Here is a 19,105-nt window from a genome sequence, read left to right on the forward strand (position 1 = left end):
ACACCCACAAGTCTCTGCGGCCGGATGGGATCCACCCAAGGATATTGAAAGAGCTGGCAGATGTGCTGGCCAAAGCCTTTCCATAATCTTCCAACAGTCCTGGAAGACTGGGGAAGTCCCACTGGACTGGAGGCTGGCTGATGTTGTGCCCATCTACAAGAAGGGTCGCAGGGAGGACCCAGGGAACTACAGGCCTGTCAGTCTGACCTCAGTGCCAGGGAAAGTCATGGAACCATAGAATCATAGAATAACCAGGTTGGAAGAGACCCACCGGATCATCGAGTCCAACCATTCCTATCAAACACTAAACCATGCCCCTTAGCACCTTGTCCACCCGTGCCTTAAACCCCTCCAGGGAAGGTGAATCAACCACCTCCCTGGGCAGCCTGTTCCAGTGCCCAATGACCCTTTCTGTGAAAAATTTTTTCCTAATGTCCAGCCTAAACCTCCCCTGGCGGAGCTTGAGGCCTTTCCCTCTTGTCCTGTCCCCTGTCACTTGGGAGAAGAGGCCAGCACCCTCCTCTCTACAACATCCTTTCAGGTAGTTGTAGAGAGCAATGAGGTCTCCCCTCAGCCTCCTCTTCTCCAGGCTAAACACCCCCAGCTCTCTCAGCCGTTCCTCATAAGGCCTGTTCTCCAGCCCCCTCACCAGCTTCGTTGCTCTTCTCTGGACTCGCTCCAGAGCCTCAACATCCTTCTTGTGGTGAGGGGCCCAGAACTGAACAAAGCTAGTGAAGGGGCTGGGCACCCAGTTATGTAACCGAAAAAGGTTTATAAAGAAACAGCTAAGCTCAATAAAGTGAACATTCACTGATCACATTGATCTCTGCATTTTGATTCCATGCTCCTGTCAACATCTTTGTGCATTTGGAGGGGCTGTGGTCCCATTTTTGGGATCCTGAGGCTTCTCTTGGGAGTCTCTGTGCCCATTGTTTGAGTCTGTGCCTATTTGGGGGACTTGTTTTTTGGATCTCTGAGCCCATTTTGGGGGGTCTTAAGTTTGGGGTTTGGGTCTCCAGACTTGTTTTTGGCATTTCTGTGCCCATTTTTGTTGTCTCTGGCCTTGTTTCATGGGTGTCTGTGCTCTTTCTTTGTGTCTCTACTCCTATTTTTGTGCTCTCTGTGCAGGTGTCCCCCCACATGCTGTATTAATCGTAGGCCTGGCTGAGTAAAGAGCTCTGGCTGGAAATCAGGGAAAAAAAAAGAGAAAAATATACAAACTCTGGTAGAAGGGGCAGGTAACTCCTGAGGACTACAAAGACAAAGTGGGATCGTGTAGAGAAAAGAATCTGAAGGATTAAAGACCAATTAGAATTCAGATTGGCCCATTCTCTGAATGAAAATAAAAAATCCTTAAAATATATTGATAATGAAGGAAGGAACCAAAGAGAATCTCCATCCTTCACCGGATGCAAGGGTAAAAATAGTGACCAAAGATGAGGATGGGTAAGGTGCTTAAGACCACCTTTGCCTCAGTCTTTAGGATTCAGCCCAAGGGTAATGAGAGCTGGCGGAGGTGCTTGCCAAACCTCTTTGTATCATCTCCCAGCAATCTGGAGGAATTCTTACCCCAATATTACTAATATGTTGCCTGAACTTCCCCCTTCATGCAACTGCTTGGCTGTGAATCTAATGATTAGGTGATTTCTGAAGTCTAGCAACGGAGACGGAGCTGAAGTTGTCTCTGCTAAGAGTGAGAAAGAAATGGGCTTTAGCCCCAACTTGGAGTAAACCTTCACTAGTTGACATCTGTAGTAGTAAACAAAATGGCTCCAGTAGTCGACTGGTACAGTCACACGTACTGCTGCTGAATCCACGTGGCTTCACAGACTGGGTCCTTGCATCCAAGTTACTAGGACCCGTTCCAGAATCAGTTGAGCTCCAGAATTGCAACTGATAGGTCTTTGGGCCAAGAACCAAAGTACCAGTACCGAGGACTGGTCTAACGCTACAGCTATTTGCAATTGGCCAAGTGGAAAAGTACGGGTCCCTCAGTACGTGGACTTAATACCATACTAACAAAATAGATTATTTATTTTAGAGTGCAGACTGAATCTTGATGCCACATACAAATAATTCAATAATACATCCACATTTTAGGGCTACGAGCAGCAAAAGATTGTTCAAGTAGTGCATCAGTTAACAGCTAAAGGGAAAAAAAAAAAAAAAAAAAAAGAGAAGAAAAAGAGCAGCCAATGAGATCTTTCCTGCTGGGAAAACAGACTAAGAAGGAATTGAAAACTGCAAGCTGTATGATTACCTTCACTGCTCCAGGCCTACAGCAGCTGCCTGAAATGTTCTAGAGATTTCAGAAAACTTTGAGACTGATGGGAAACCAAGTGCCATATACTGCAAGGCTCGAGAGTGGATTTCTAGGCAGGATATCTACCATTACAAGAGAATTCAGAGCAGCTGGAGGGGTTTTGTTCATCTTTTTGTTTAGATCCAAATCTTTTTGCTTAGATCAAAATCATAAGCTTCGAAAGAAAAATCTTTTGGCATGAATTGACTGAAGAAAACATTTCTCTGTGTGTATTTGAGAGACTATGTTATTGCCCAATTAGTTACTTAGCTATTGCAGAAAAAGTTTTCCTCTGCTGTCAGAGGCTGCTTACAGCTTACAGCAAGATAAGGCTTTTTATTTTCTCTTCTGCTAAGCTATTGAGTCACTTCTTTCAGTTAACTCTGCTATATTCCCAAGGAATAAAAATCACATTACCTGAAAAGCATCCAGAAGTTAGTCTAAGTCCGAACAGTTGCACTAAAGCTTCATACAAGCGGTCAATCTGTCAAAGCTAACAAATAAGGGGGCATCCTACCCATATTGCGAGCATATGGAAATTATCTTTCTTGAGATACAAAAGCAATTGAAATCTTCATTGAATTTAAGTTCTCAAAGTGAAGAAATGGCATTTTTTTTTACTCCGTGAAAAAAAGGATTTAAAGGTAAGGAAATAAGTATATATATTAGCTGAACTGACAAAGCAGAAAGACAAGGTGAACATAGGTAAAGCCATATTTGAAGAAATATGGATAAGCAGTTTTTTAAAACCTGTCCACACGCAGAGTAGAAAAGTTTTAGTAGCTAACAGAGGAAGATGGCGAGCACAAGTATAATCTTTTGGAAAAAAACTACCAGTGTTCTCTTAAATATGGTAATACCTTTATCCTGGGATAATGGACTCCTTGACCTTTGGCATTTGAGCTCATTTATCTCAAGGTATAGTAATTATTTCATGAACCTAAAACACCCAACCATGTTGCAACTTACAATTATTAAAACATTTTTAGCCTTAACCAAGCAGACAGGGAAGAACGTGAGCTGCACTTGGGGAAGGAGTGAAACATCATACCAGCTCAGATGCACACACATATTGACATGTCAGCCATCTCAGGAAAGCTTCATTAACTATAGCAGAGCTACACAGATGACAACTGTTGTGGGTCTGCTGGCCCAATATCTTAAATATAGATGCATCTCGTCAGGTCCCATAGACTTAGATATGTTCAGGTTCCTCAGGTGGTCACAAATCTCATCATCCCCTACAGTGGGAGGGGTAGTTGTTGAGTACCTCAGCCTTCTCCTCATCTTTTGATATGAAGTCACAATTTTCATCCATCAGTCGGGGGGTTATGCTTCTTTTAACCTTCCTTTTCTGGTTGATATACCTGTAGAACCCCTTCCCTTGCCACGTTCTGCTCCGGCTGTGCCTTGTCCTTCCTGACCCCATCCCCACACAAACGGGCAGCAACCCTCTACTCTTCCCAAGTTCCCCGATCCTGCTTGCACTGCCAGTGCAGTTGCCTCTTGTTCTTCAGTTTGACCAGCAGGTCCCAACCCAGTGATGCTGGTCTCTTCCCTTCCCTGCCCAATTTCCTACAATGTGGAACGAGCACTCTTGCACTTTATGGAAAGCATCCTTAAATATTTGCCAGCTCTGTTCTTCTTTCTTGTTCCTGAGGGCAGTATCTCAGGGGGTCCTACTGACTAACTCCTTGAAGGGCTGGTAGTTTGCTTTCCCAAAATTTAGGGTCCTGACTATACTCATTACCTGCCCCATAACCCTCAGCACTTTGAACTGCACCAATGAGCTATCACCACAGTCCAGGCTGCCCCCGATCTCAGTGTCACTGATGAGCTCCTACCTCATACATCTTACTACGTCCACACCTCTGAATTGCTAAGTAGTAGTGAGAAGGCGCTCTGTAATTTATAGAGCCTGCAGAAGTTTTTAAAGAAAAATAGAAGTTACACATTAAGTTTTTGTATCATATGGTTCCTGTTTAAGGTTCTTCAGCCCTCCTGGGCCCCAAAACTGAACGAAGTGTTTGAGGTGCAACCTCACCAGTGCTGAGTAGAGGGGCATAATCGCTTCCCTGGTCCAGCTGGTCAAGCAGTTTCTGATAGAGGTCAGGAAGCCATTGGCCTTCTTGGGCACGCTTGGGCTTAGAGTCAGTGTTGGCCCTCTCGCTACAAGACAGGCATTGAGGAGCTGGAGCGTGTCCAGAGCAGGGCAATGAGGCTGGTGAAGGGGCTGGAGAACCCGTCTTAGGAGAGGTGGCTAACGGAACTTCTTTAGCTTAGAGAAAAGAGGGCTGAGGGGAGACCTCATCCTGCTCTGCAGTTCCCTGAAAGGAGGTTGGAGCAAGGCAGATGTACCTAGAGACAGGACAGGAGGAAATGGCCTCGAGTCGCACCAGGGGAGTTTCCGATTAGATATCGGGAAAACTTCTTTCACGGAAAGGGTTATCAGGCACCAGAAGAAGTCACTCAGGGAAAATGAGGTGCTGAGAGATATGGTTTAGTGGTGGATGGGTACATTTGGACTCTGATCTCAAAGGTTTTTTTCCAACCAAATGATTCTATGATATGAATTCAATTATTTTATTTTCATTATGTCAGTAATGATGAGAAAAAAACAGTAATGAACTTTGAAGTTTGCAAGTCAGTTGAGACTTTCTTTTGAAATAAGATTTTTATTTGCTTTTCCTAAGTGCTTAAGTGTTTTTTTTCTGTGTATGTTGAAGTAAGTTAGAGTATAAAGTAAAAAGTAAAAAGACATTGAAAATACAGACAGAAAATATTTATTTTATGGTGACATAATTGGGTTTTTTAAACAAGAAATACCATGACTGAAATTGCAAAGTCATATTCTTCACTGCACTTAGTCACACTAGAGTTAAGGCCACAGTATTTGCAAGTATTTTGTTTATAAAACATGCTATACAGCTAGAAGTGCACAACCATAAAGTCTGTCTTTCCACTGGAGTTACTAACGTATTGCAAGTTGTGAACCTCGACCCCTGAGCGAGCATTGCTTCAGAAAACAGTTCATCAGGTCAGAAATAATCAGATGGACCTTTAATTCTCTGTGGAATAATATTAATTACATTCCTTAGAGAAGTACCGTCGCAGAAAGCACTGCAGAAAGGACTAATTCACAAAAATAGTTTTAATGGGTTCATGTTTCAGTGCTAGGGGTTTTGTGGATGTATTCTCCCTCCCCTCTTCTTTCTTTAAATCACATGGGCTATACCTTGCACCATTCAAAAGTCATTATAAGAGTAAGATCTACTGAACTGTACAGAATCATTAAATCCATAAAACAAGTTTCACAAATCTAAATACACAGTTAAAAAATAGACATTTCCCAGTGGCTCCTACTACTTTTATACATTCAAGTATTTTAAGCTTCTGTAGTGACTGCTTAGAGTATTCAGGTATGCCTAACGCTCACGTGTGCTGCCTTTTCAGCATCATAAGCATTTCATAAACAACATCAATAGCAGTAGATGGTTTTTCCCCTCAAGATTATTTTTTTGATTCGTTTTCAAGACAGCACTTAGTGAGAAAGACAAAAGCAAGTCACGGTTGGGGCTTTGCTTACCTAAGCCAGAAGCGGATGGCATTCCAGGGACGGGGAAGCACCATCAGAATAACTGCCTTGTACAGCATTCATCACTCAGATAACTATTACTTTAAGTTGCACTGCACTTACAGGACTAGGGGATGCCCTACACTAAGCTTCCAGAAGCTTCTGGCTTAAGCCCTTTAATGCCTGCAATTTAAGCCAAACTGATGAATAATCAAACAGTAAAAAGCTGTACCCATAAAAGGGATATTGAGAAATGTTATGAAATGCACAGAGCCTTTATGCACTTTGGGTGGAAAAGGAGTTTGAAACACACCTAGATCAAGCAGATGCATATATTTGGTCAGACAGAGGGCTCCTTCCCCTCCCAACTGTTTGTATGGATTCCAGAAGCTTTGCCTTCAAATTCAATGAAGAAAAAAAGATGCACTTGATATTAATACAGCCACTGAACTCCAGACTTCACAATTTGTCATCATTACGGAGAAAATATTCTTCTTCCTATGGACTGGCAAGTAGGAATTTTTGGATTGGCATTTCCTCAGTGACTAAAGACACAAGACATGGGCAGATGATCAATATCGGGTCCTAATTATCATTCTTGCTTCTGCAGACAGTCACTTTCTGATCTCATGATAATCTCTGGCCTCACATCAATAAAGGAGTCAGGCACGGCAGCAAGGCCTCCCCGCTATGGGGGGGAGGAAAACAGAGCCTGTTTAACAGAGGGAGTTCCCTAGCTCCATGGGAAGGTGCTTGCATTATCCTTTCCCTCCAGTTATACAATTGTTTCGGTTACTCACTGTGTGAAATTCTATGTGAGGATGTACTGCAGAAGCCAGAACCAAACCAAGGGCATTGTCCAAGCAACACACAGCAACTCCAGCTGAGAGAGACACAACGCGGGCAGGGCTGGCAGTGCCCTCTGCGCTAACTCGCATAAACCTCACTGCATCCCAACGTGAAAACCAGTTCACCCTGCACAGTGACTCCATTAAGTACCTTTACGGAGCAGAGACTGCCGATTGTATTTAACTGTGCCAAGCCACGTGATGGTTTTGGAACAACTTCTAGAAACGGCAGAGACCGAGTTAGGGCTGAGCTCTATTTACAGTAAAATTGTAGCAGTTTTGTTCGGCATTACAGTCTGAAATAAAATACATAAAATATGAAAAAAAAACCCAGCTTGGCTAGGAAGAGGCAAGCTAACACTTTTCTTGGGCATTTCGTCAAAACGTTCTGGGCAAACATAATTTTCAACTGCTTACGACACAAACCCCAAATTAAACAAACCACCTCTGGGAAAAACAGTAACAGCTATCACTAAAACTACACTGGAAATCTGGAAATCTTATTTAGGCTGAGCCTAAATCCTTAGGGCCCCAATAGATTAAAAAAAAAAAAAAAGCTAAAAAAAAATAATCCCTACTTCTACTAATAAAACAAGAACAAAGAAAGATGACATTGACTACAAACATTTGTGGTGACATTTCTCCGAAGCTACCACATGGCAAACCAGTTTTACTCTAAGACTAAAAAGCAAATCCACAAGCAAAAGCATTACCTGAAACTCACAGAAGAAACGATGACTGTAGGCTCAAATGCACCACGAAGAAAACCACTCAACTGTTCAAAACCCAGCAAAGAAAGGAAGAAAGTCAGGCTTCTGTAGCCCCTTCCTTCACTGAATGCTCTAGCTGCAGGGGAGAGCCAGCTCTAAATCAAGAGGCCTTTTAAGGGGCAAACTCTTCACCTGTACCTAATTGCTGACCACAGGTGTGGCACAGACTTAACCAACCCAACTAGGACCTTCAGAGGTTTTTGAACAAGACCCACCCTTTTAACAGCAAAACTATAGCATCCCACTTAGGATGGGTAATAAGAAATTACTCCTAAGTATAAAATGTTGGTGGTTTACTGGAAGTTCAATGTATGACAGCCAGGCTTGATTGAAATTATATAAAATTATAGATGTTATTAAGCCACCAAACATCAATTATCATTGTTAAAAAAATGTACAGATTAAAAGATTCCTTCCCTGTTCTGGCTGCTGAGATACAGTGCCTGGAAGCGTATTGGTTACAGTTACACACAATATGCTTTACATAAGCACAGTCCCATCTGCCATTTAGATAGAACTGAACTTCTATTAAACTTCTTCAGTCTGTCTCATGCAGTAGCAAATTCAGGGACACTCCCATTTCTCAGCAGCAGGATGAGCAGGAAACTCTAAAGGGCGTGTTCCACTGTTTCTTGTCAATCCTCTTCTTGCCATTTTCCCAGCAGTCTTCCCGTCACATTCAGCCACGTCTTATGCGTAATCATGAGGCTAAAACTCAAGTCCAATAAAGCTGTCTTAGAGAAACTAAAAAAGACAGCAGACATAAGAGGAAAGGCTGTGTATCCCCGCACTCCCCCCGGCCCCATGCGGCACCCTGGGCAGGGACAGGAGGGTTTCAGGGGGACGGGAGGGACACGGGGCGCTGTCCCTCTCCCAGTCCCAGCCTGCATCCCATTGGCCGCAGCCCGCGGGAGGGCAGCGTGCTGCTGTGTCTGTGGTGCGTGTAAGCATGTACGAGGCATAAACATAACAAGCACATGGTATGTGTGGTGTGAGTGACATGTTGCTTGTGTGTGCAAGGCATGTGTGTGTCATGTGGATGGGGTGGTTGTGGCATGAGCCTGGCATGTGCACAGCGTGTGCATGGGCGCAGTGGCGTACGCAAGGCTTGTGCATGGCGTATGCATAGGGTGAGCATAGCATGAGCCTAGAATGCGTATGGCGTGTGCATGGGGCACTCACCTTTGCCTCGAAGCAGAGCCCTGCCTTCAGGTCTCACGGCCCTTTCTTCTCCTTCACAAAACCAGGATCGGGAATCAGATTTCAGTCACCTCCCATGACAGAACCCCCCGGCCGTGTGCAAGTTCTCCCCAGAGAAGCGGTTCCCTTGCTGGCCCCCAACAGAAGGACGCTCGCGACGTCTGTTCTCATCCGTTTCAGCAGTGGAAACTCCTTTGTTAACCAGGCATCAGTGTTTCTCCCCACTTTGAATCTAGCTGTCCGCTTGCCTCGCTCTGGTTTTCTCAGCCTTGCAGCCCATCCTCTGCCTGCTCTAGAGGGGAAGAGAAAGCGGAGGTCGGCTTTCACACAGCTCCGAGGAGACACACCGCCCGCAGGACACTCTTTACGTAAGCGCGTCACCCATCTCCCATGTGCCCCCTCCCTGCACGAAGGGTGTCTTTGGCACAACAATCCACAGGCAGCAGCAGGGGTTACTGCAGTCAGGGAATCCCCAAACTTCCCTTTCTACGGGACCTGGGAGCATACGGAGCCTTCTGCGTTCGCTTGAAGGATGAGATCTGCCCAATTCGAGCAGAGAGAGGCAAAAGAAGCCACTTCAGCTGCAGACACCCTCATGCTAAGGAGGCCCCTGGTGCTGCCGGCTCTCGTGTGGCGAGGACGGCCAACACCGCGTCACCTTTCCACCCCTAGAGCTGGACCCTCTGGCTTAGCAAGCAGATCGGCGGTCTCAGCACACGGCCTCCGCACTGGAAAAATTCAGACCCACGGGACGACCCCACAACAGCTTCCAGCTGCAGATACCAACAGCGAAGCTACCCGCTTAGTTACACCACCATTCGTCTCCACGCCAAGTGAACATGAACGTTCCACCCTTGCGGGGCACTGAGGTGCCTCTGCAGGCTCGTCAGGGATCCAACCGCCTTCTGAACAGCGTCGGACGGCCTGCGCACATTCTGCTCGGCCATCGCCTTCCCCGGGGCTTTCACCCAACAGCCGTGACGCAACATCAACTCGTGCGTAAGCGCACACGTACACACGTGCAAAGGAACGCTAAAGGGCAACAACACGAGGCCTCGCTCGGCAACAATGCCATGAAGATGGTCCCACAGCCCTTTCGTTTAGCCAGCGGAGAGCAGATAAAGTTCATCTTCCTCCTCCCCCCGTGCCGTGCCAGCTCACTCACCGTTACTCCTCACGACGGGATGGAAGGTGGAAAAATATCGGGCTTTGAAAAAGCAGGGAAGTTCTGCGAGACTTTTGCCAGGTTTTCTGCAGTAAGGACATTCTCCAGACTGGCTTTTTGGGCTGTGAGGAGAGAGAGACGTGCACGATACGTTAAAGAATTTTTAACGCCACCTCGGAATACCATCACGATGCTAACAGAGTCATTTGTCCAGTTACAGGTGACAATCGGAGCTTAAGTAAGAAAACAGAAAAAGCCCCCCACCCCCACGCACGATGAACAACGATGTGGTCAACGACAGGACCACGCCACTGGCACAGAAGCCGGGCCAATACACCGAGCCCTCATCCACAGAGAAACAAACGGAGGAGGCAGAAGCTGCTTCCTGAACCAGGAGTCAGCATCACAAACGTCACCCTCACTCAGAGCTGCAAAACGGACGTTTCTCCTCTCACCTGAATGGCAACGGCTTCCGTTTCACCCGTGGGCGCCCTCCTCTTCTTCCGCTGCGCGTGTATGAGAGAGATGGGAAGGCTCCACAGCGCTCTGCAAAGATGAGGGACCTCTAAGAGGTGCGTCTGCATTTCCCCAAGGTACTTGAGGTACCTTAACTCTACAGTTACCGTTAAAAACGCAACAACTCCCCTTCCGTACCACTGTTACGGGACATAGTTTAACACAAACACTAAAAAGAAGTCTAAAAAGATGCTAAGCCTCAAAATAGATGAGAAGCCTAAACAGGTATTCTGTGTAACTGGAAACAGAGAAACGTCTGAACCAAGAGGATCTGCAGCAAGCGTAACGGATGTTGCACCATTATAAACCCTGTGACACGGAAGGGTTTTAAATGCAAAGAAGCCTGGTTGTAGAAGAGAATCAAAGAAGCGACCTCCCTCCTGGTACTCTCTACACTAACAACATAAAAGCGCTTTCCAAAGCTCCCCTTCTCCTCCTTTCCCTCTTCGTGTGTGTGCAGCGTGCTTGCAGTGTGGCTGGCATATCATCTTCATGGTATGTGCTAGCATGTCCATGACATGTGTATGGTATGTACACAGCCCGTACATAACATACACAGGGAGAGTGTGGCATGCGTGGCATGTTGCCTGCATGTGGAAGGCATGTGCGTGACATGTGCTTGACTGTTGTGGCATGAGCCTGGAATGTGCATGGAAGCAGTGGCCTGTGTGTGGAGTGTGTGGCATGTACACAACACATGCATGGCATGCGTGGCATGTTGCCTGCGTGTGCAATACATGCGTGTGGTATGTGGTATGCTGCTTGTGTGTGCAAGGTGTGTGCATGGCGTGTGCCTGGCTGGTGTGTGGCATGCCACTTGCATGTTCGAAGCATGTGCATGGGGTGGTTGTGGCGCTAGCCTGGCACATGCATGGTGTGTGCATGGGGGCAGCACGATGTGCATGGGGGGTGAATTGCATGTGTGGGGCGTGGGCCTGGCATGTGTGTGCCATGTTCATGCTGCATGGCGTGCACAGGGTCGGCTGGCGAAGCCCCTGCCACCCTAGTATTGTTGTCTTGATCCAGCGTTCACTAAACGCGATGCTGTCACATGCTAACCCAAAGTGGAGAATGCTTCGGCTCGCGCCATCAACACGATCAACAGTGATTAAGAAAGAGTAATGAGTCCCGAGGAAGCCACATACCCAAATCCTGCTGGCTTGGAGGGCACCAGCACGTCGCTTCTTCCTCTCTCCCTGAGGAGGCGTCGGGATCCCACAGGAGCTCTCTCATCATCAATACTTCTGTCAGATTGTCTCTGCTGACAAAGCAAAAAGAATCATAGAATCATAGAATCCATAGGTTGGAAAGGACCCACTGGATCATTGAGTCCAACCATTCCCATCAACCACTAAACGATGCCCCTCAGCACCTCATCCACCCGTCCTTTAAACACCTGCAGGGAAGGTGACTCAACCCCCGCCCTGGGCAGCCTCTGCCAGGGACCAATGACCCTTTCCGTGTAATATTTTATCCTGATGTTCAGCCGGAACTTCCCCTGGTGGAGCTTGAGGCCATTCCCTCTCATCCTGTCCCCTGTCACTTGGGAGAAGAGCCCAGCTCCCTCCTCTCCACAATCTCCCTTCAGGTAGTTGTAGAGAGCAATAAGGTCTCCCCTCAGCCTCCTCTTCTCCAGGCTAAACAACCTCAGCTTAGTGTCATCCACAAACTTGCTAAAGGTGCACTCAACCCCTTCATCCAGGTCATTGATAAAGACATTGAACAGGGCTGGACCCAGCACTGAGCCCTGGGGAACCCCACTTGTCTCTGGCCTCCAGCTGGAGTTAACTCTATTTCCCACCACTCTCTGGGCCTGGCCATCCAACCAGTTTTCCACCCAGGAGAGTGTGCGCCTCTCTGGGCCAGAGGTGACAGTTTCTCAAGCAGAATTCTGTGAGAAAGTGTGTCAAAGGCTTTACTGAAGTCCAGGAAGACCCCATCCACAGCCTTTCTCTCATCCAGCAGCCGAGTCACTTTGTCATAGAAGGCGATCAGGTTAGTTTGGCAAGACCTGCCTTTCATGAACCCGTGTTGACTGGGCCTGATCACCCAGTTTTCTTGCATGTGCTTCATGATAGCACTCAAGATCACCTGTTCCGTGACTTTTCCCAGCACTGAGGTCAGACTGACAAGGCCAGGAGTTCCCTGGATCCTCCCTGCAACCCTTCCTGTAGATGGGCACAACATCAGCCTCCAGTCCAGTGGAACTGCCCCAGTCAGCCAGGACTGTTGGAAGATGATGGAAAGGGGTTTGGCCAGCACATCCACGGCTCCTTTAATACTCTTGGGTGGATCCCATCTGGCCCCATAGACCTGTGGTGTATAGCTGGGCAAGCAAGGCTCTGACCACCTCCTCTTGGATCATGGGAGCCTCATTCTGCTCCTTTAATTCCTGGGTTTGTACACAGAGGGAACAACCTTCCTTACTATTAAAGACTGAGGCAAAGAAGGCATTAAGTACCTCAGCCTTGCCCTCGTCCCCTGTCACTGTTGTCCCTTCTGCACCCAATAGGAACTGAACACTCTCCCTAGTCCTCCTTTTATTGTTAATGTATTTATAGAAAGATTTTCTGTTATCTTTCACAGACTTAGCCAATCTGATTTCTAGTTGGGCCTAAGCCCCCCTCGTTTTCCCTCTGCATGATCTCACTTCCTCCCTGTAGTCCACCCAAGATGCCTGTCCCTTCTTCCAAAGCTCACAGACCCTCCTCTTTTTTTTGATGTCTCTCAAGTCTCCCTATCAACTATCTCGCTAGTCAACCAAGCTGGTTTTCTCCCCTGCCGGCTCCTTTTCTGGAGCATGGCGATGGCTTGCTGCTAAGCTGCTAGGATTTCCTTTTTGAAGAGCTCCCAGCCCCCTGAAGAGTCGAAAGTCTGCCCTCTGGAAGTTTAATGTGACTGTTGTGCTAATCTCTCTCTTCACCTCACCTAGAACTGAAAACCCCATCATCTCGTGATCGCTTTGTCCCAGGTGTCCTCCTACCACATCCCCCACAGGCCTTCTCTGTTCATGAACAGCAGGTCCACGAGGGCACCTTCCCCTGTCAGTTCACTCACCAGCTGTGTGAGGAAGTTGTCTCCCACGCACTCCAGGAACCTCCTAGACTGCTTTCTCTCCGCTGTATTGTACTTCCAGCAGATATCTGGAAGATTGAAGTCTCCCATGAGGACCAGAGGGAGCAATCTTGAGACTATCCCCAGTTGTTTATAGAAGAGCTCATCAGCTGCTTCTTCTCGGCTGGCTGGTCTGTAACAGACTCCATCACAACATCAGCCTTCTTGTGGGCTCCCCTGATTTCAACCCACGGGCACTCAGTCCCCTCCTCCCCATAATCCTGTATCAAAGCAAAAGGAACGAGCTGTTAGGGCAAAAGACTCCAAGTAACCGTGGTTGAAATGAACCCCCCCTGCCCCTGCAGCTCTCGCCACCGCGCACGACACCCCAAAAACGCGACACCCCCCCCGCTCTCTCTAGACCGACAACACAAAAGTGCTTTCCAAACCTCCCTTTCTGCTCCTTCCCCTCTTCCCCTCCTCCCCTCCTCCCCACCTCCTTCTCTCCCCCCTTCTCCTCCCATTGTGCCCCATACTCCCCCCCTGCTTTCCCCCTCTCTCCCCTCCTTCCCTTCCCCCGCTCCCTCCTCCCACTCCCGAGCGGGGATCTCCCCTGCGGGGCTGCACGCCGAGCGCAGACGCAGCCCCGAAGGCCCCGACCGCCCCTGAGCCCGAGCTGGCCCCGGGAGGGCTGCGGCTCACAGACAGCGAGCCCGGAGCGGCACCACCGGCCACAGAGCGCTCTCCCGCGCCTCTCCGGGCGCCTCTGACTCACCCGAGCCCGGCCCCGTTCGAGCCGTTCATGACCTGGGGGGGACACGGGGGCCCTGGGGGCGCTGTCCCTCTCCCAGCCCCAGCCTGCACCCCGTTGGCCTCAGTGGCGGCGGGTGGAAGGGCAGCGGAGAGCAGAGCCGAGCCGTCCCGAACGGCGCCGCGTGGCTGCAAGCCGCTCTTTGCCTCTCTCCCTGCCCTGCCCCTCCCGGCTCGCCTGCCCCTGTGGGCCGTCCCGTTCCCCCGCCCCGGGCTGCAGTACCGCTCCGTGGCCACGGCGCGGCAGCACTGAGTCCCCGCCCCATTCATCCCGAGCGCAGGGATTCCGGCCAATGGGAGCGCTCGCTGCAGGGCCCGCCCTACAACCGCTCTACGGGCGTTGATTGGCTGGCGGTGTCTGAGCGGAGGATCCACTGCGCATGCGTGCCATACGACGTGGTGGTGCCTATAATGTAACAACTGCGCATGCGTACCGTACAACATGGCGACACCTACAATGTAGCCAATGCGCATGCGTAGTGTACAACATGGCGGCGCCTATCTACAGTCACTGCGCATGCGTGTCATGCAACATGGCGGCGTCCATTTGCACTTACTGCGCATGCGTGCAATGTAACATGGCGGCGCCCATAAGCGGTCACTGCGCATGCGTGCCGTACAACATGGCGGCGCCCATGAGCAGTCACTGCGCATGCGTGCCGTACAACATGGCGGCGCCGATGAGCAGTCACTGCGCATGCGTGCCGTACAACATGGCGGCGCCCATTTGCAGTCACTGCGCATGCGTGCCGTACAGCATGGCAGCGCACCTCATGGAGCCCGCGGGGCCGTTTCAACGGCAGCCTGCAGGCACCGAGCGGAACCCAACGCAGCCTGAGCGAGCCGCACGGGGCCGAGCCGAGGGGACTCGTGCACCGTGGACAGGGGCGGGGAGCTTCAAAGAGGGACGCGGGACGTTGTCCCTCTCCGTTCTGCACCGCTCCCCTCCCCGCGCCCCGCCCCACCCCTGTGGGCCGTCCCGTCCCCCTCAGCCCTGGGCTGCAGTACCGTTCCGCGGCCACGGCGCGGCAGCACTTGGCACCCCCCATTCATTGCCTTGGGCATCGCAGGGCTGTGCCTTCCGCGGTCTGATTGGTCCCTTCTCGATCCCACCTTGACAGCGCTGCCTTCTGATTGGCTGGGCCTCTGCACTCTGATTGGTCGATTCTCAATCCCACTTTGCCAGCTCTGTGTTCCAATTGGCTGTGTCTCCGCACTCTGATCGGTCGCCTCTGGATCCCGCTTTGCCCGTGCCGTGTCCTGTGCCCGTTTGATGGATAATTTGCCCTCTTATTGTTAATTTGGCCAGTTTGCACTTATGTGCTCAATTTGCCCTTATATGGTAATTTGACCTTTTATGGCAATTGGCCCAGATTTCCCTTACATGGTCAATTTTCTCTCTTATGGCAATTTGCCCCTATATGGTCAATTTGCTCTTTTACAGCAGTTGGCCAAGTTCGCCCTCATGTACTCAATTTGCCCCTTTATGGCAATTTTCGTTTTTATGGCACTTGGCCCAGTTTGCCCTTATATGGTCAATGATCGGGCACCTGGGCGCCCCCAATGCCCAGGGCTGCAGTACCGTCCGCGGCCACGGCACAGCAGCACTGAGTCGCCACACGGCCCCGGGCTGCTCTTTTTGCCGTTGTTCCCGTATTCACCGTTTTCTCCCGTCGCGGGTTTGATCCCGACGGGCGCCGAACCTCCCGGAGCAGCAGCTCCCGCGGCGCCGCCCGCACACCCTCCCCCGCTGCCGGGCTCCGCAGCAGCGCAGACCGCGCCTGCCTTCCCCCGGGCCGCCCCTTCACTCCGGTCCCGCGGCGAGCAGGGCTGCGCTCACGGGCACCGCGGGCTCCGCTCTCCGTGCCGAGGGGCCGCTCTCCGAGCCCTCTGCGGCCGGGAAACCTCCGAGCGGCGGCTGAAAGGGAGAGGTGGCACCTCCAGGGGAAAGGCCGCGGCTTTCCCCACTCCCGCACGCCGTCTCCGGACAATGGACGCCGTTCCGACGGGAGGCCCTGCGGCTGTGCCATACGGGCAGGCTGGAAAGGAACAACTGACCCGCTGCAGGAAAGGACACGGAATTCCAGTCCGACACGAGGGGACTTTGGAAGCGGCAGATGCATCGACAGCGAGAACACTTCCCTGCCGAACATCCGCACGCCATCGTGATCCAGCACGTGCCCCCGGCCGCCAGCGAGCCTGTCCGAGCCCATCGGCCCCCCGTACAGCGTGCAGCCGGCTGCCAACTCAGAGCCTGCGCAGCACGGCACTCCCCGTGCCGGACTGTGGCTCGCAGCGCCATCGCCACGTGCCCCCAACTGCCTCCACCACCTTCTTTCTTCATTTCCAACACTGAATAAGCAAAACGCGTACGGCAGTCGGCGACCGATCAAAAGCTTTAATGTGGACAACACTGGTTTACACGGGGTTCCTCTGGCTTCCCCACACCTGGGCAGAAGAGGCCAAAGGATCCTTGGAGACAGACACGCTCTTCCCAGTCACGCAGCAAAGGTGGCGGCAGCGCGACCGGGACAGAGGGTCTGGACAAGGCCGCGTCTTCCAGCTGGGTGTGCGCAGGAGGAGAGGAATCCACTTCCTACGCCGCACAGAGGAGAGAGACCTGCAGGAGGGAACGCACAGAAAGGATCGTTAGCAGGGCAATGAGACGAGGCGGCCCTCGGCCCCAGGACAAAAACGCTTTCCTCCTTCACCCACGTTTCCTTCTCTGACCTTCCGACTCCCGCAGCCCCTGCTCTACAGCCCACCCAAAGCAAGCTGAGAAGAGAATCTCCTTCAAAAGAATGGCCAAGGGTTTCACTCATCCCCCCCAAAAGGAAACCGCAAGGAATGGGAGGACTCGCCAGACAGAAAGCAGTGTCACCGGACCAAGTTGCAGGGAAGTCGATAGAGAACGTGATTCGTTTTAACAGTTATTCTGGTAGACGAACTTGGTCAAAAAGAGAAAGGAAACCAAACCGAGCCTTACCCCATGTAAACTCGTTACGCTAAGATGTTCTAAATCACACCCGCATGACAGCCCAGCGTAGAAAAGCAGCCCGGGCACCCTGCTATTTATCCTCCTCCAGAGGCACAAAAGGCTCCCCCCAGCATGCCTCTTCTCTTGCCGGGGTCAGACCTGCAACGCGCCGGCTGGCAGGAACCACGTCACCGCACGCAACTCAAGCTTGGCCCAGACTACAGGCCTGAGAAACACACGTGTATAAGTGAGAGGTGCGACGGCGAGGCAGCTCTTCCAGACACACGCGTCGGCTCCCGTTCAGCAAGCACCTGTCACCAAAGCCTCTGCAGGAGAGGGACTCAGCCTGGCAGAGAGGGGCAGCGATCTGCTTAGGCATTTTGGTTTAGTTCAGGCACGCGATATTGGTAGGAAGGAACAAAGCCTGGTTTGTCCTCCAAAGAACGAGATGCCTGGATGCGAAGCGAGGCCACGGAGACCACACGACACTGCCCGTGTGCCGTGCCTCAGACGGAGCTCACCCTCACCCGCACATCAAGCATAACAAGAACGGAACCGAGTGTAGGTTTGAGGCTGAGCAGCCACACAAAAGCAACCGCTCCCACTCCTCTCCGCCTGTCAAGAGAGCGGAGAGCAATGAGATCTCCTTCCTATGATCACATGCAAGCCCATCCATGCCAGCAACTACCTGAGACGTCGGGAGACTTCGGCACGGTCAGTGGCCGGTCGCCGGCTTCACTCCTACGCTGCGGTATTTATTCGGGCACCGGATTTGCCTCGTGAACATGTGAAAACAGCAATCAAAGCCAAAAGGAAGCAAACGCTTGCAGTTTTGACGAGGGTGAAACTGGCAGTGGGGGGGGATCATCAGTGCGAAGAAGGCAGGAGGCGCCTGTCTGTAAGTGTGCTCGCTGCCTCGGGCACTGGAGCGAGCCACCAGGAAGAGCAAAAGGAAGGAGCTGTTACAGCAAAGTACTCCAAGTAAGCGTGCTTGAAATGAACCACCTCCTACCCCTGCAGCTCTTGCCACCACACACGACATCCCAGCATCCGGTATCCTCTGAGCTGTGCCAGACGGGCCCGAGCCCACCACGCTGCTCTAGCTCTTCCTGCCACTCCGATGCAGCCGGACGGAGGACAAGCGACCGAGTTTTCCAAACAGAGGAACTCTTTCCCATTGTGCGAACCTCTTTGCACTTGTCCGCCCGTCTTTGCCCTTTTCCGCCCCTCTTTGACCTTGTGTGCCCCTCTTTGTCATTCTCCGCACCTCTTTGCCCTTCTCTGCCCCTCTTTGACCTTCTCAGCCCCTCTTTGCCCTTGTCCCGTATTCTCCGTACCTCTTTGCACTTGTCCGCCCCCCTTTGCCCTTGTCCCATGTTCTCTGCAATTCTCTGCCCCTCTTTGCCCTTGTCCGCTCCTCTTTGCCCTTGTCCCGTATTCTGCGCACTTCTCCGCCCCTCTTTTCCCTTGTCTGCCCCCTTTGCCCTTGTCAGCCCCTCTTTGCCCTTGTCCGACCCTCTTTACACTTGTCCGCCCCCTTTGCCCTTGTCAGCCCCTCTTTGCCCTTGTCCGCCCCTCTTTGCCCTTGTCCGACCCTCTTTGCCCTTGTCCGACCCTCTTTACACTTGTCCGCCCCGCTTTGCCCTTTTCCGCCACTCTTTGCACTTGTCTGCCCCTCTTTGCAATTCTCCGCCCCTCTTTGCCCGTCTCTGCCACTCTTTGACCTGGTCCGCCCCTCTTTGCCCTCGTCCCGTGTTCTCCACACCTCTTTGCCCTTTTCCGCCCCACTTTACAATTGTCCACCCCACTTTGCCCTTGTCCGCCACTCTTTGCCCTTCTCCCATATTCGCCGCACTTGTCCGCCCCTCTTTGCTCTTGTCCCGTATTCT

General features: G+C 51.0%; 2 long non-coding RNA genes across 2 annotated transcripts; both read right to left on the bottom strand.

Annotated features, from left to right (window-relative positions):
* Window positions 1–9,934: 9,934 nt before the first annotated feature.
* On the bottom strand, window positions 9,935–13,487 carry LOC138734462 (uncharacterized). The gene is made up of 3 exons (XR_011339581.1): window positions 13,433–13,487; window positions 11,521–11,636; window positions 9,935–9,981 (listed from the first exon to the last, which is right to left on the bottom strand). It is a non-coding gene; the product is annotated as an uncharacterized lncRNA (long non-coding RNA).
* A 3,135-nt stretch (window positions 13,488–16,622) lies between these two features.
* On the bottom strand, window positions 16,623–17,998 carry LOC138734463 (uncharacterized). The gene is made up of 2 exons (XR_011339582.1): window positions 17,905–17,998; window positions 16,623–16,859 (listed from the first exon to the last, which is right to left on the bottom strand). It is a non-coding gene; the product is annotated as an uncharacterized lncRNA (long non-coding RNA).
* Between the last annotated feature and the right edge of the window lie 1,107 nt (window positions 17,999–19,105).

Source organism: Phaenicophaeus curvirostris, unplaced genomic scaffold (assembly GCF_032191515.1).
Source record: "Phaenicophaeus curvirostris isolate KB17595 unplaced genomic scaffold, BPBGC_Pcur_1.0 scaffold_83, whole genome shotgun sequence".
Lineage (NCBI taxonomy): Eukaryota > Metazoa > Chordata > Aves > Cuculiformes > Cuculidae > Phaenicophaeus > Phaenicophaeus curvirostris.